At 35.9% G+C, this 11,958-nt stretch overlaps 1 pseudogene; it reads right to left on the bottom strand.

The window, feature by feature from the left end:
* Positions 1–7,514: 7,514 nt before the first annotated feature.
* Positions 7,515–8,483, bottom strand: LOC110581191 (annotated as a pseudogene).
* Positions 8,484–11,958: the final 3,475 nt, after the last annotated feature.

The raw sequence follows: 11,958 nt of genomic DNA, 5'->3' as shown, positions 1-11,958 counted from the left end.
TGGAATGTGTTTTGTTTGTGGGAATGTTTCACATAAGCATGGGTTATATTCTTTAGATGACAGAAAAGTATGTATAAATGTATTTAAGGCATTGTTTTTTGAGTTGAAATTATTTAGAATTCCTTCTCTGGAAGTCTGTGTGTGTGTGTATGTGTGTGTAAACAGACATTTATATTTCAGATGATTCATGTACTTTAGATGGCCTTCCAAGCATTTATATTCCAGTAAGTTATTTGACACTGTTTAACAAAAAAAGAACAACAAAAATTTTATATACCATGTTTGACTGGAGAAATTTAATGTTTTTCATTTATCATTGTAAAACCAAAAACAGTTTTTTTTTTTAAACATTTTTGTACATAACACTTACATGTAGGGCATTCTGTCTAACTACAGAAGTACACTGATTCCTTTAAGGATGTTTAAACCTGGGCAAGCAAATTTGATTCTTACTAGATATGGAGTTATCTATTTCCTTGCATTTCAGGAATTTTTACTGTCTGTGGAAGAAGAGGGAGCATTCCAATTCTAGGAAAGGTAGATCAAAGAGACAACTGTTATAAGCCCAACTCCGGATGATATCAGTAAAAATTCTTTATGGAAAATGTATACAGGGAGACTATTTCTGTTCTCTATGAGTTATAGATGTAATACCATACTCAGTGAGATCAAAATAGAAAACCAAAAAGTTCTAATATTAGTATAAATTTTCAAGAAGTATCCTTACCAATACTGTCATTTGTGTTCAGTCTCGCCTGAAATCCTTAGGATTCTTTTACGGTGTTCATTGCAACTCTAGCCTTGGTGGCATTTGGATGCCTGGCTTGGCCTTCATGAAGATCACATATTTGACTTCTCCTTGAGACTAATCATTGCACTGTGACCCACCAAGATTAAATAATAAGATGCTGAATTAAACAGAGAACTGTGCTGCCAAATCCTTGTCAGAAACTGACAAAGAACCCAGCCCCTTAGAAGAAGGATCTAAAAAAGAACGAATTAGTGCCTTAATTATTTTGAACTCACAATTGAGAGTTGCTGTGCTGTCCCTCCCACAGCCAATGTTATGGGGTAAAAATAGCCCAGATTATTCCTATGGTTTATTTTCTGGACAAGTGTTTCCCCAGTCCAACTGTAAAAATAATCTGAAGATTATGAAAACACAGGAATCCCAGGACCACTGAATCTAAAATGCCAGGGATGGGTACATGTATTCCTTTGAATTACTGTTTTTGTATTTTTTGGGTAAATACCCAGTAGTACAATTACTGGATTACCAGAATAACATTATTTATAATAGCCAAATTATGGAAGCAGCCCGAGAGTCCATTGTTTGATGAATGAATGAAGAATATGTGGTACACACACACACACACACACACAGGAATATTTTTCAGCCATACAAAATAATGAGATCTTGCCATTTGTGACAACACGAATGGAGCTAGAGAGTATAATGCAAAGTGAAATAAGTCAGTCAGAGAAAAACAAATGCTGTATGATTTCCTTCATATGTGGAATTTAAGAAACAAGACAAATGAACAAAGAAAGAGAGAGAGGGAGAGAGAAACCAAGAAACACACTTAACTATAGAGAACAAACTGATGGTTACCAGAGGGCAAGTGGGTGGGAAGATGGGTTAAAGAGGTGATGGGGATGAAGGAGTGTGCTTGTCATGATGAGCATCGGGTGATATATGGAAGTGTTGAATCACTATATTGTACACCAGAAACTACTATAACATTGTATGCTAACTATACTGGAATTAAAATTTTAAAACTTAATAAAAAATAAAATGCAAAGAATGGGTCAGGAATGTGTGTGTTTATCAAGGTCTCAGGTTTTTATCCTTACCCCCAGGCAAGTGTGGAAAACAATTACTAAAGAATTGTTTCATTGATCATCAAATGGTGGTAGCTGATGATAGGGATCCTGGTGGTGGATCTTAATAATGGCTGCACGTGGAAATTATCTTCCTCACCCATGAACAGGGTGGTGTAACCTTGCCATCAGTAATTTAAGCTTTCTCCTCACCCTTGTTCTAATATGTAGTTAATGTGGAGAAACACTGTTTCTCTTTGCCCCAAATAAATAATTAAATCTATTACAGGAATCAGGCAGGGCAAAAATAAGCAGAGGATCTCCAGGTATATGTCCATTATGCTGGAGGAGATATGGATACAGACAGAGCCTTTATACACAGTCTTACCTCTACAGGTGCTAAATAATCGTTGTTAACTTGGTATTCCCATTATCTCAGGGCTTGCAGGAACAGTATCTTTCAATATGGTTATTGAGCAGTCTCAATCACCTCTGGGGACTGGATCAGCAGGTTCCAAATGTCAGATGCCCCAGAAACAGTCTTAGATCCCAGTGGCACTGGCTCAGTCTTTTGAAATTTTCTTCTGGATTTTCCAGCTCGTGTGTTAGATATTAGACTGAGTAAGCCAATAGGATGATGTCATCTGGAAACAGTCTTATTGGAGCTTTGTCTCATTTGTAATAAGAAAAGTAGATTGTTTGATTTCAAGATGGAAATTTCATGAATTAATAAATCACAATCACTCTGATCCTTAGTTTTTTTTTTTTTTTTCTCATACCTTTAGGACAATAATGACTCCATTAATGAGTTGCTATGAGAATTAATGTGAAAATGTTTATAAACCTGTAAACTTTTTCTAGCTTTTTGAAGTTTAATTGACAAATAAAAGTTTTAAATATTTAGGTGGTGCAATGTGGTGTTTTGATGTACATCTATTGTGGAATGACTACAAAATCAAGCTAATTAACATATCTATCATTGAACCCATGTCCTGTAGGGTTAATGAGGTTGAAACTAACCGAAAATTTAAAGCTTATTTCTCAGAAAACGGTTTACCCCAATCATCTATTGTGTCTTTTCAGACTCCACTAACAAACTCACTAGCTGTCTCTAAAGAAACTTGGACTGAAGGTCATCCCACATGGTTTCAGCCTGTGAACAAGCTAAGCCCTTCATTCCTCCTAGAGATAACAAGCCTAAGAACCAATCCAGTTTATACCAGCTCAACAAGCCCATATCCCCTTCTCCTTGTCTTAAAATAACCTCCTGATATCAAGGGCTGAATTTTGCCTTGTTCTGGTGTTAAGCCTCCACCCTCAAGTGAACACGGGATGTATGCTAAGTACATTTTTACTCAATGCTTATGCACCATCTTTCCCCATAAATAGTCATAAGTTTCTCTGCCCCTTTCATCAATATATACATAATCTCAACCCCTATGGTTATAAATATATGTATTCTCTTCCCATTCAGGGAAGCAGATTTGAATCTTGCCCTCCCGTCCCTTTGTTTGGCTGCCTCTTGAATAAACTCTTTTCCTTCTGCATACCTTATTTCTCAGTGATCGGATTGGCTGTACATAGAGCAGATGGACTTGGGTTCAAATACATCACCTCAAATACATCACCTTGGGTTCAAATACATCACCTCATGGTAACTGACATTCTACTCTCCATTATTATATATTTGGGTTTTTCTTCTAGTTTTATTAAGATATAATTGATGTATACATACATAACATCGTATAAGTTTAAGATTACAACATAATCATTTAATATGTGTGTGTGTAGAGAAATGATTGTCATGATAAATTTAGTAACACGTCCAATGACTTGAATAGTTACATTTTTTTGTTATGGTGAAAACTTTCAAGATTTATATTCTTAGTACCTTTCAAATATACAATACGGTATTATTAACTATGGTTACCATGGTGTACATTACAACTTATAACTAAAAATTTGTGCTCTGACTACCTACACACTTAACCCCCAACTCTTTTACCCACACCCCTGGCAATAACTAATCTGATCTTTCCAATTATGAGTTTTTTCATTTCATTTCACATATAAGCAAGATCATGCAAGATTTATCTTTCTCTGATTTATTTTGCTTAACCTAATTTCCTCAAGATTAATCTATGTGATATGGAATGGCAAGATTTCTTTTTTTCATGGTAGAAAAATGTTGCATATACATTTTCTTTTTAATTAAATTAATTTTTAATTGAAGTATAGTTGGCATACAATGTTACATTATGCATTATACATATACATTTCAGGTATACAACATAATGAGTCAACAATTCTATATGTTATGCTATGCTAACCACATGTAGCTAACATCTGTCATCATGAAATGCTACTAACAATACCATTGACTGTATTTCATATACTGTGCCTTGCATTCCCATGACTTATTTGTTCCATAACTGGAAGCATATACCTCCCACACCCCTACAAACCTTTGCCCATAACTCTACCCCCAGCCCTCTGGCAACCACCATTTGTTCTCTGTATTTATGGATCTATTTCTGCTTTTTTTGTTTATTTGCTCAATTGTTTTGTTTTTAAATTCCACATATAAGTGAAATCATATGATATTTGTACTTAACTTATTTCACATAGTGTAATACTCTCCGGGTACATCCACATTGTTGTAAATGGCAAGATCTCATTCCTTTTTTATGGTTGAGTAATATTCCATTGGGGATGGATATATATATATATAGATATATATGTATATATATATACTCAATGCTTATGCACCATATTTCCTCATCAATAGTCATAAGTTTCTCTGCCCCTTTCATCAATATATACATGATATCAACCCCTATGATTATAAAAATATGTATTTTTATGTATAAAAATATATACATAAATATATAGAATATTGGATCATATATATATGTATGTATATATATATATATATATATAGCTCCACATATTAATCCATTCATCTACTGATGAACACTTAGATTGCTTCTATTTCCTTGCTTAAATAGCCATTAGTGGAATTGTTTGATTATATAATATTTCTATTTTTTTGTTTGTTTTATTGCATTTTTTATTTAAATCCAATTAGCAAAGGTATAGTACATCATTAATTTTTGATATAATGTTCAGTGATTCATCAGTTGCATATAACACCCAGTGCTCATCACATCACGTGCCCTCTTTAATGCCCATCACCCAGTTACCCTGTCCCCCCCACCCACCTCCCTTTCTGCAGCCCTCAGTTTGTTTCCCAGAGTCAAGTCTCATTTGGTTTGTCTCCCTCTCTGATTTCTTACTATTCAGTTACCCCACCCTCATTTTCCTTTCCATTCCTTATGTTCCACATATGAGTGAAAATATATGGATAATTGTCTTTCTCTGATTGACTTATTTCATTTAGCATAATACACTCCAGTTCCATCCATATCCATCTAAGTGGTATGTATTCATCCTTTCTGATGGCTGAGTAATAGTCCATTGTATATATGTAGCACATCTTCCTTATCCATTCATCTGTTGAAGGACAACTTGGCTCCTTCCACAGTTTGGCTATTGTGGACATTGCTGCTATGAACACTGGGGTACATGTGCTCCTTCTTTTCACTAAATCTGTATCATTGGGGTAAATACCCAATAGTGCAATTGCTGGGTCGTAGGGTAGCTCTATTTTTAACTTTTTGGGGAACCTCCATACTGTTTTCCATAGTGGCTGTACCAGCTTGCATTCCCACCAAAAGTGTAAGAGGGTCCCCTTTCTCCACATTCCTGCCAGCATTTGGTGTTCCGTTTTGTTAATTTTAGCCATTCTGACAGGTGTAAGATGGTATCTAATTGTGTTTTTGATCTTTATCTTCCTGATGGCAAGTGATGTGGAGCACTTTTTCATATGTCTAGAAGCCATTTATTTGTCTTCTTTGGAGAAGTGTCTGTTCATGTCTTCTGCCCATTTCTTGACTGGATTATTTGTTTTTTGGGTGTGGAATTTGAGAACTTCTTTTTTTTTTTTTCCTTAAGATTTTATTTATTTATTTGACAGAGAGAGACACAGCGAGAGAGGGAACACAAGCAGGGGGAGTGGGAGAGGGAGAAGCAGGCCTCCCGCAGAGCAGGGAGCCCGATGCGGGGCTTGATCGCAGGACCCTGGGATCATGACCTGAGCCGAAGGCAGACGCTTAACGACTGAGCCACCCAGGCACCCCCGAGAACTTCTTTATAGATCTTGGATACCAGCCCTCTATCTGTAATGTCATTTGCAAGTATTTTCTCCCATTCTGTAGTTTGCCTTTTTGTTTTGTTAATTGTTTCCTTTGCTGTGCAGCTTTTTATCTTGATGAAGTCCCAATAGTTCATTTTTGCTTTTGCTTCCCTTGTCTTTAGAGATGTGTCTTGAAAGAAGTTGCTGTGGCCGATGTCAAAGAGTAAGTTATGCCTATGTTCTCTAGGATTTTGATTGAAACTAAGGACAGAACTTGTGATAAGCACCAGGGGTTGTCTGGAAGTGTTGAATCACAAAATTGTACACCTGAAACTAATATTACACTGTATGTTAACTGTAATTTAAATTTAAAAAAAACTAGTTTTGTTTTGTTTGTTTTTTTTGTCTTTAGCTCATGTCATCTACAAAGAGAATTAATTTTACTTCTTTTCAAATTTGGAAAAAATTTATTTATTTTCCTTAACTAATGGCTCTGGCTAGGATTTCCAATACTATGTTGAAAGTAAATGGTTGAGTGTGGGCATCTCTATTTTATTCCTAACTTACAGAAAGAACTTTTAGTCTTTCACCATTGAGTATGATGCTCCACTCGTGGATTTTCATATATGGCCTTTATTATTTGGAGGTTGTTTCCTTTTATTCCTAGTTTGCTGAATGTTTTTATCATGAAAGCTTGTTGAATTCTGTCAAATGATTTTTTTTCTACATCTCCTGAGGTATTAATGTAATTACCTCCCCCCTTATTCTGTGGTGTATCACATTGATTGATATTTATATGTTGGACCATCCTTATGTTCAGGGAAAATCTCACTTGATCAAATTGTGTAATCCTCTTAATGTGCTATTGAATTTAGTTTGCTAGAATTTGTGGAGATAACAGTGATCCTCTTTCCATTTTTTTTTTTTACAAAGAAAACTGAAAATTTGCTGAGGCCAAGAGAAAGGAGGCAGTTTTACTTTTTGTTCCTCATGGAAAAAAAATGCCAACTACTGGGTTGCAGGTATGCAAGCTTTTGACAACCTAAAAGCTGCCTTTTATAATTCAAGGGAGATCAGATTATTTTAATGCCATAACAATTGAATGCAGCTGTTAAAGTTATGCTTCCTCAGCCAACCCTGAAATTCTGAATTCTCTCATTGTTCTTAGGAGCAGCTCATACCTTCTTACTCTTAGACATGTTTAGGTAGATGAATACATTTGTCACTTGGGTATATATGAGCAAAAATGATGCTCTGTGTTATTTAGAAAAGCACTGCAGTTTCAGGAATTTTTGTTGGAAGAATTGGATCTTTGGGTGGTGCTCTGAAGACATCAGTAAGTTATTTTATATTTCACTTTATTTATTTTATTATTTTCACACAATAAGGGGATTGAAACAGATGACCTCTAGTATATCCATGATTCTCATAACCAAACTTGCCAAGTCCTAAAGTGTCTTAAAACGATTCAAAGAAATATGCTAACATATGTTTATAATTAGGTATGGCAACCTAGGTGGCTTTTTACCTTTTTCAGGAGGCATCTACTGAGCATTAGACTCTTCATAGCTGCTATGACATCCTTGTTTCTCAGGCTATAGATGAGGGGGTTAAGCATAGGGGTAGGAATGGCATTAAACATAAAGAGGGACTGGTTTATTTTTGGGGTTTTAGAAGATTCTGGCCTCATGTAGACTAATACGGCAGGGCCAAAGTAGAGAGTGACCACACAGAGGTGGGAGAAACATGTGGCCAAGGCTTTGTTCTTGCCTTCAAGGGAGTTCATGCGGAGAACAGCAAGGAATATGTGGAAATAGGAAGCCAGAATGAGACTCAGAGGGATGAGGACCACCAGAAAGCTTGAGACCACCACTGACTTCACATAGGTTGAAATGTCCTCACAAATGAGCTTCAGGAGTGCCATGACCTCACACAAGAAGTGTGGGATCTCTCAAGGATGACAGATTGGTAAGTGCATGACATAGGCTGTATGAACTAGGGAAGTTATTGCCCCTCCTACCCAGGACCCAATGACCATCTGTTTACAGATGGTATGGCTCATCAAGACTGAGTAACGCAGTGGATTGCAGATGGCAATGTAGCGGTCATAGGACATAAGGGTCAGTAGAAGGCACTCAGAAATTCCCAAGGCTAAGCTGAATAAGATCTGGGCTCCACAGCCTATCTGTGATATGGTTCTTTTCCCTGAGAAGAAGTTTGTGACCATTTTGGGGACAGTAGTTGAGATCAAGGCCACATCAATAAGGGAAAGCTGGCTGAGCAGGAAGTACATAGGAGAGTGGAGTCGAGAATCCAGCCAGATGAGGAGAATGAGAACAGCATTGCCCATTACAGCCATAAGGTAGACCAGAAGAATGAGGCAGATAAGGATCACAAGGTGGCTAAGCTCAGGCCAGAGCCCCAAGAGAATAAAATCTGTGGTGACAGTCTTATTGTTTCTCTCCATGGCTGAACATCATTGCCCAGAAAAGAATGATAAGAGCACTATTCCATCCAATTTGTTACTGTACATCTGGTCTACCTTTCTTACTCTCAGGACTCCTCTCTCAGCTTGTTGTTATCTCTTTAGTATTATAAATAACTTCTTGACATATAAAATTTTCATCAATTATATCTCATGAATTTTTCAATAAACTACAATTTATACACTGTAGCTACTGTTACAAACTAATCACTAATAGTAACCAAATAAGAACACAGGTACATTTAATGTTCTATCAACTAAAAGCTAATCAATTTGATGAAAATGTATCACGTGTATTTGTTAAAGCACTTACAAATGCATCTCCTTGAGCTCTTGTGCAGATATAACTTCAACAGAAGAGTTATGATCATTTTAGATTTATAAAAGTCAACATTTTCACTCAGTCTTGGGAGACTTCAGGAAAAATGAAGAAGATTCTCCTGAAGATGGGAAGAAAAGGTTTTGATAACCTGAGGACAGAAAAGCATTTTCAGAATTGAGCATTGTCTGTGCTTACCTTTTCTCTCCCACATAGGGAATTTTCCCATTTGCCCATGAGTCCTCTTTGCTCTAATCCCAACTCAAGTATCTCTTAAGTCAGGTAAATTAGAACAGAATTTCTAATCATGGCACCATTATTTAAGAAGAGACCTAATAAAAATGGTTGTTGCTAGTTTCACAGAAATTTTCCTATTCTGCGTGAAGTTTGTTTCTGTCATCAAGGTAATTCAAGGTACTAGTTGATGCTGTACAGAAGTAAGACAGAAGGTAATGATGGAGGAGATTAATAGGGTCCATCTTACAAGAAGTGCTTTATTTTAAAAGGTAGAATATCTATTTTAGCAAAGGTTTGGTTGGACATACAAACTGTAGAAGCAGAGGCAGTATTGTAAATCAGTTAAAAACACAGCCTCCAGAAGATCAGTACCAGAGTTTGAAGCTTCATCTAAATCACCATATTTACCTGCCTGATGGCCTTTGTGTAGTTGGATCATCCTTCTGTGTCTGTCTTCCTTCTTCTGTAAAATTGGACTGAAGCCTACCCGCACCACAGGAGTGACATACAGATTAAAAGAATTAGTGAGCCTAAAGATTCTAGAACATTGTCGGCCAACAGGTTTAAATGCCTATATTAGGCATACTTTGAAGTTCAATTGACATAAATAGCAGAATCAGTGCCCTCATGTCCCTTAGCAGTCGCAGAGATGTGCATATATGTAGAGTCAGTCAGAGTGATTCCACTGCTTCTTGCAGTTTTCACCTGTACCTGTAGGTACAATTAAAAATAATGCTAAGGACAAGAATTTATAGCACATGTATGAGTGTGATGGGGGAAGGGTGGTGAACAATCCATAAGTTTGAGACATATATTTTTCAAAAATGAGTGAGCAGAGAAAAAGCAATTCAGTTGAATTTTAAGTGCTGAAGTGTATTAGCCACTTTCAAAGTCCTAGCTCAAATGCTCTCTTCTGTGGTTCTGAGACATGGCTTCACCTCTCCTCCTATCTTCTATATTCATCAGTCTCTCATGGTGTATATTGCATTCTGCCTTATACCATAGTTATTAATGGACAGATATCCTTTTCCCGAACCCTGTAGTTTGGTAGTATTTTCAGAAGAGGCGTTCTGTTTTGTTTTTGTTTGTGTTTTTGTTTTCCTCCTTTGTAAATATTTTGAACACTCAAGCTTGCCTAGGCCTGTAACATGAAGACATAGGTTATCAATAATTGTGTGATAATAAACTTTGTTTGCATATTTTCTGCTTTATAGCTTTTGAAAAGTTAATAATATAATATCTGATTTTTAGTTTCATGGGGCTATGAAATAAAATATTTCCGTTACTTAAAGTTGCCTGATGAAAACATGCCTGTACCCTCCTCCAGACCTATTGAATCATATTCTACATGCAGTTCTTATAATTAGACCAGATAGAGGAATATGGATGTAGTACAATGTTTATATTATATAAACAAGGAAATGATACTCATTGAAATTAAGGGACTTGGCCAAATTGATGCAGTGTCATGTGATAATTGATAGTTCACAGAGTAAGTCAAGTAAGACTTGAAATCCTATCAGATATATCTTTCAGCTACATTCAATACTGTATTGTAAATTATTTACAGAACAATAAAAATCTTATTTTTTCCATTCTTTCAGTGTACATCTGAGATTATACATTCCCATAAAATCATGTATTTCTCTGCTAGATTTAAATAATATTACATCAAAAACTAATGATGTACTGTATGGTGACTAACATAACATAATTAAAAATATAACAAAATAAATAAATATTTATGCTAAAGTAAATGAATTGGAGATTTATGTATTGACAAATTTAAAACTTAATACCTCACTCTTTCCATAACTCATTTCACTGATTCACTCAGTTATTCTTTCACTCTACACATGTCTATTGAGTTCAGTATTTGTGCTGGGCAAATTCTAGACTATAAGGTTACAAATATATATGAACATCACCTCTGGCATCAGCAAGTTGAAGGAAAGAGACCATTATTATAACAAAATGTGATATTGGTTTTAAAGGAAATTGTTCAAATGTTACAAAGAAATAAGGGAAGACTTTGTGCTGGAGATAATATTTTAATTACATCTTAAAAATGTGGAAGAGCTTTCCCATTTGAAAAAGGGCATTCCAGGTGTCAGAAACACCATGCATAAAGAAGCAGGACAGCAGAGAATAACATGGAAAGTTCTTCAGGGCTATGGCTTAGACTTTCTGGATAAAAGTGAGAGGAAGTGAGATGTAATATTAGAAGTAACTTGCAAATGGGAAGGGGAAAATTGAGCATTTATATGATCATGATGGAGAGGAAATACAGTGGAAAGGTTAATGAATTCAATAATATTTTATTAAGCCAAACTTTGGCCAAATTCTGGAAATTTGCAGATGCTCAGTGCTCAATGCATGTTTCCTGAATGCTGGCTGTTTTAAGTGTCAGGAACCTTGATCATGTGTTGTGCTGCTTATAAGCATTCACAGTACTCTCTGTGGGTGTGTCATAATAAAGCACCCTACTTAGTTTGTCAGAGTCATATAAACAATGGTTCATATATCATTTGGACAAAAAAAATCTAGTTGTTGCCTGGATCTTAGAACTGTTGTACTCTGTGTGGGAGAGCTGTAACATCTTTGCCATTTTCACCATACAGACTGGTTTGTAAGGATTATAGGGGATACAGGGAGGACAAGAACTCTTTTCATTTATGATGGTGAACATATATATATGAACCATGAGATCAATGCATTTTGCCTTTACCATAGTTATTTTCCTAACTTAAGCCAAATTATGAACAGGACTGTCACCTTCTCTACTTGAATCCTTTTTCAGATGGTTTCCCTGGCCCACTTCTAGTACTCAACATTCACAGGTTTTCTGATACTTTCAAGTATGTTCCCAGTAATTGATCTGCTGCATATATTGTTCCAATG

This window comes from Neomonachus schauinslandi, chromosome 7, assembly GCF_002201575.2.
Source record: "Neomonachus schauinslandi chromosome 7, ASM220157v2, whole genome shotgun sequence".
NCBI classification, from domain to species: Eukaryota; Metazoa; Chordata; class Mammalia; order Carnivora; family Phocidae; genus Neomonachus; species Neomonachus schauinslandi.
Note: the sequence above shows the minus strand (reverse complement) of the source record. Positions and strands in the feature narration are given on the sequence as shown.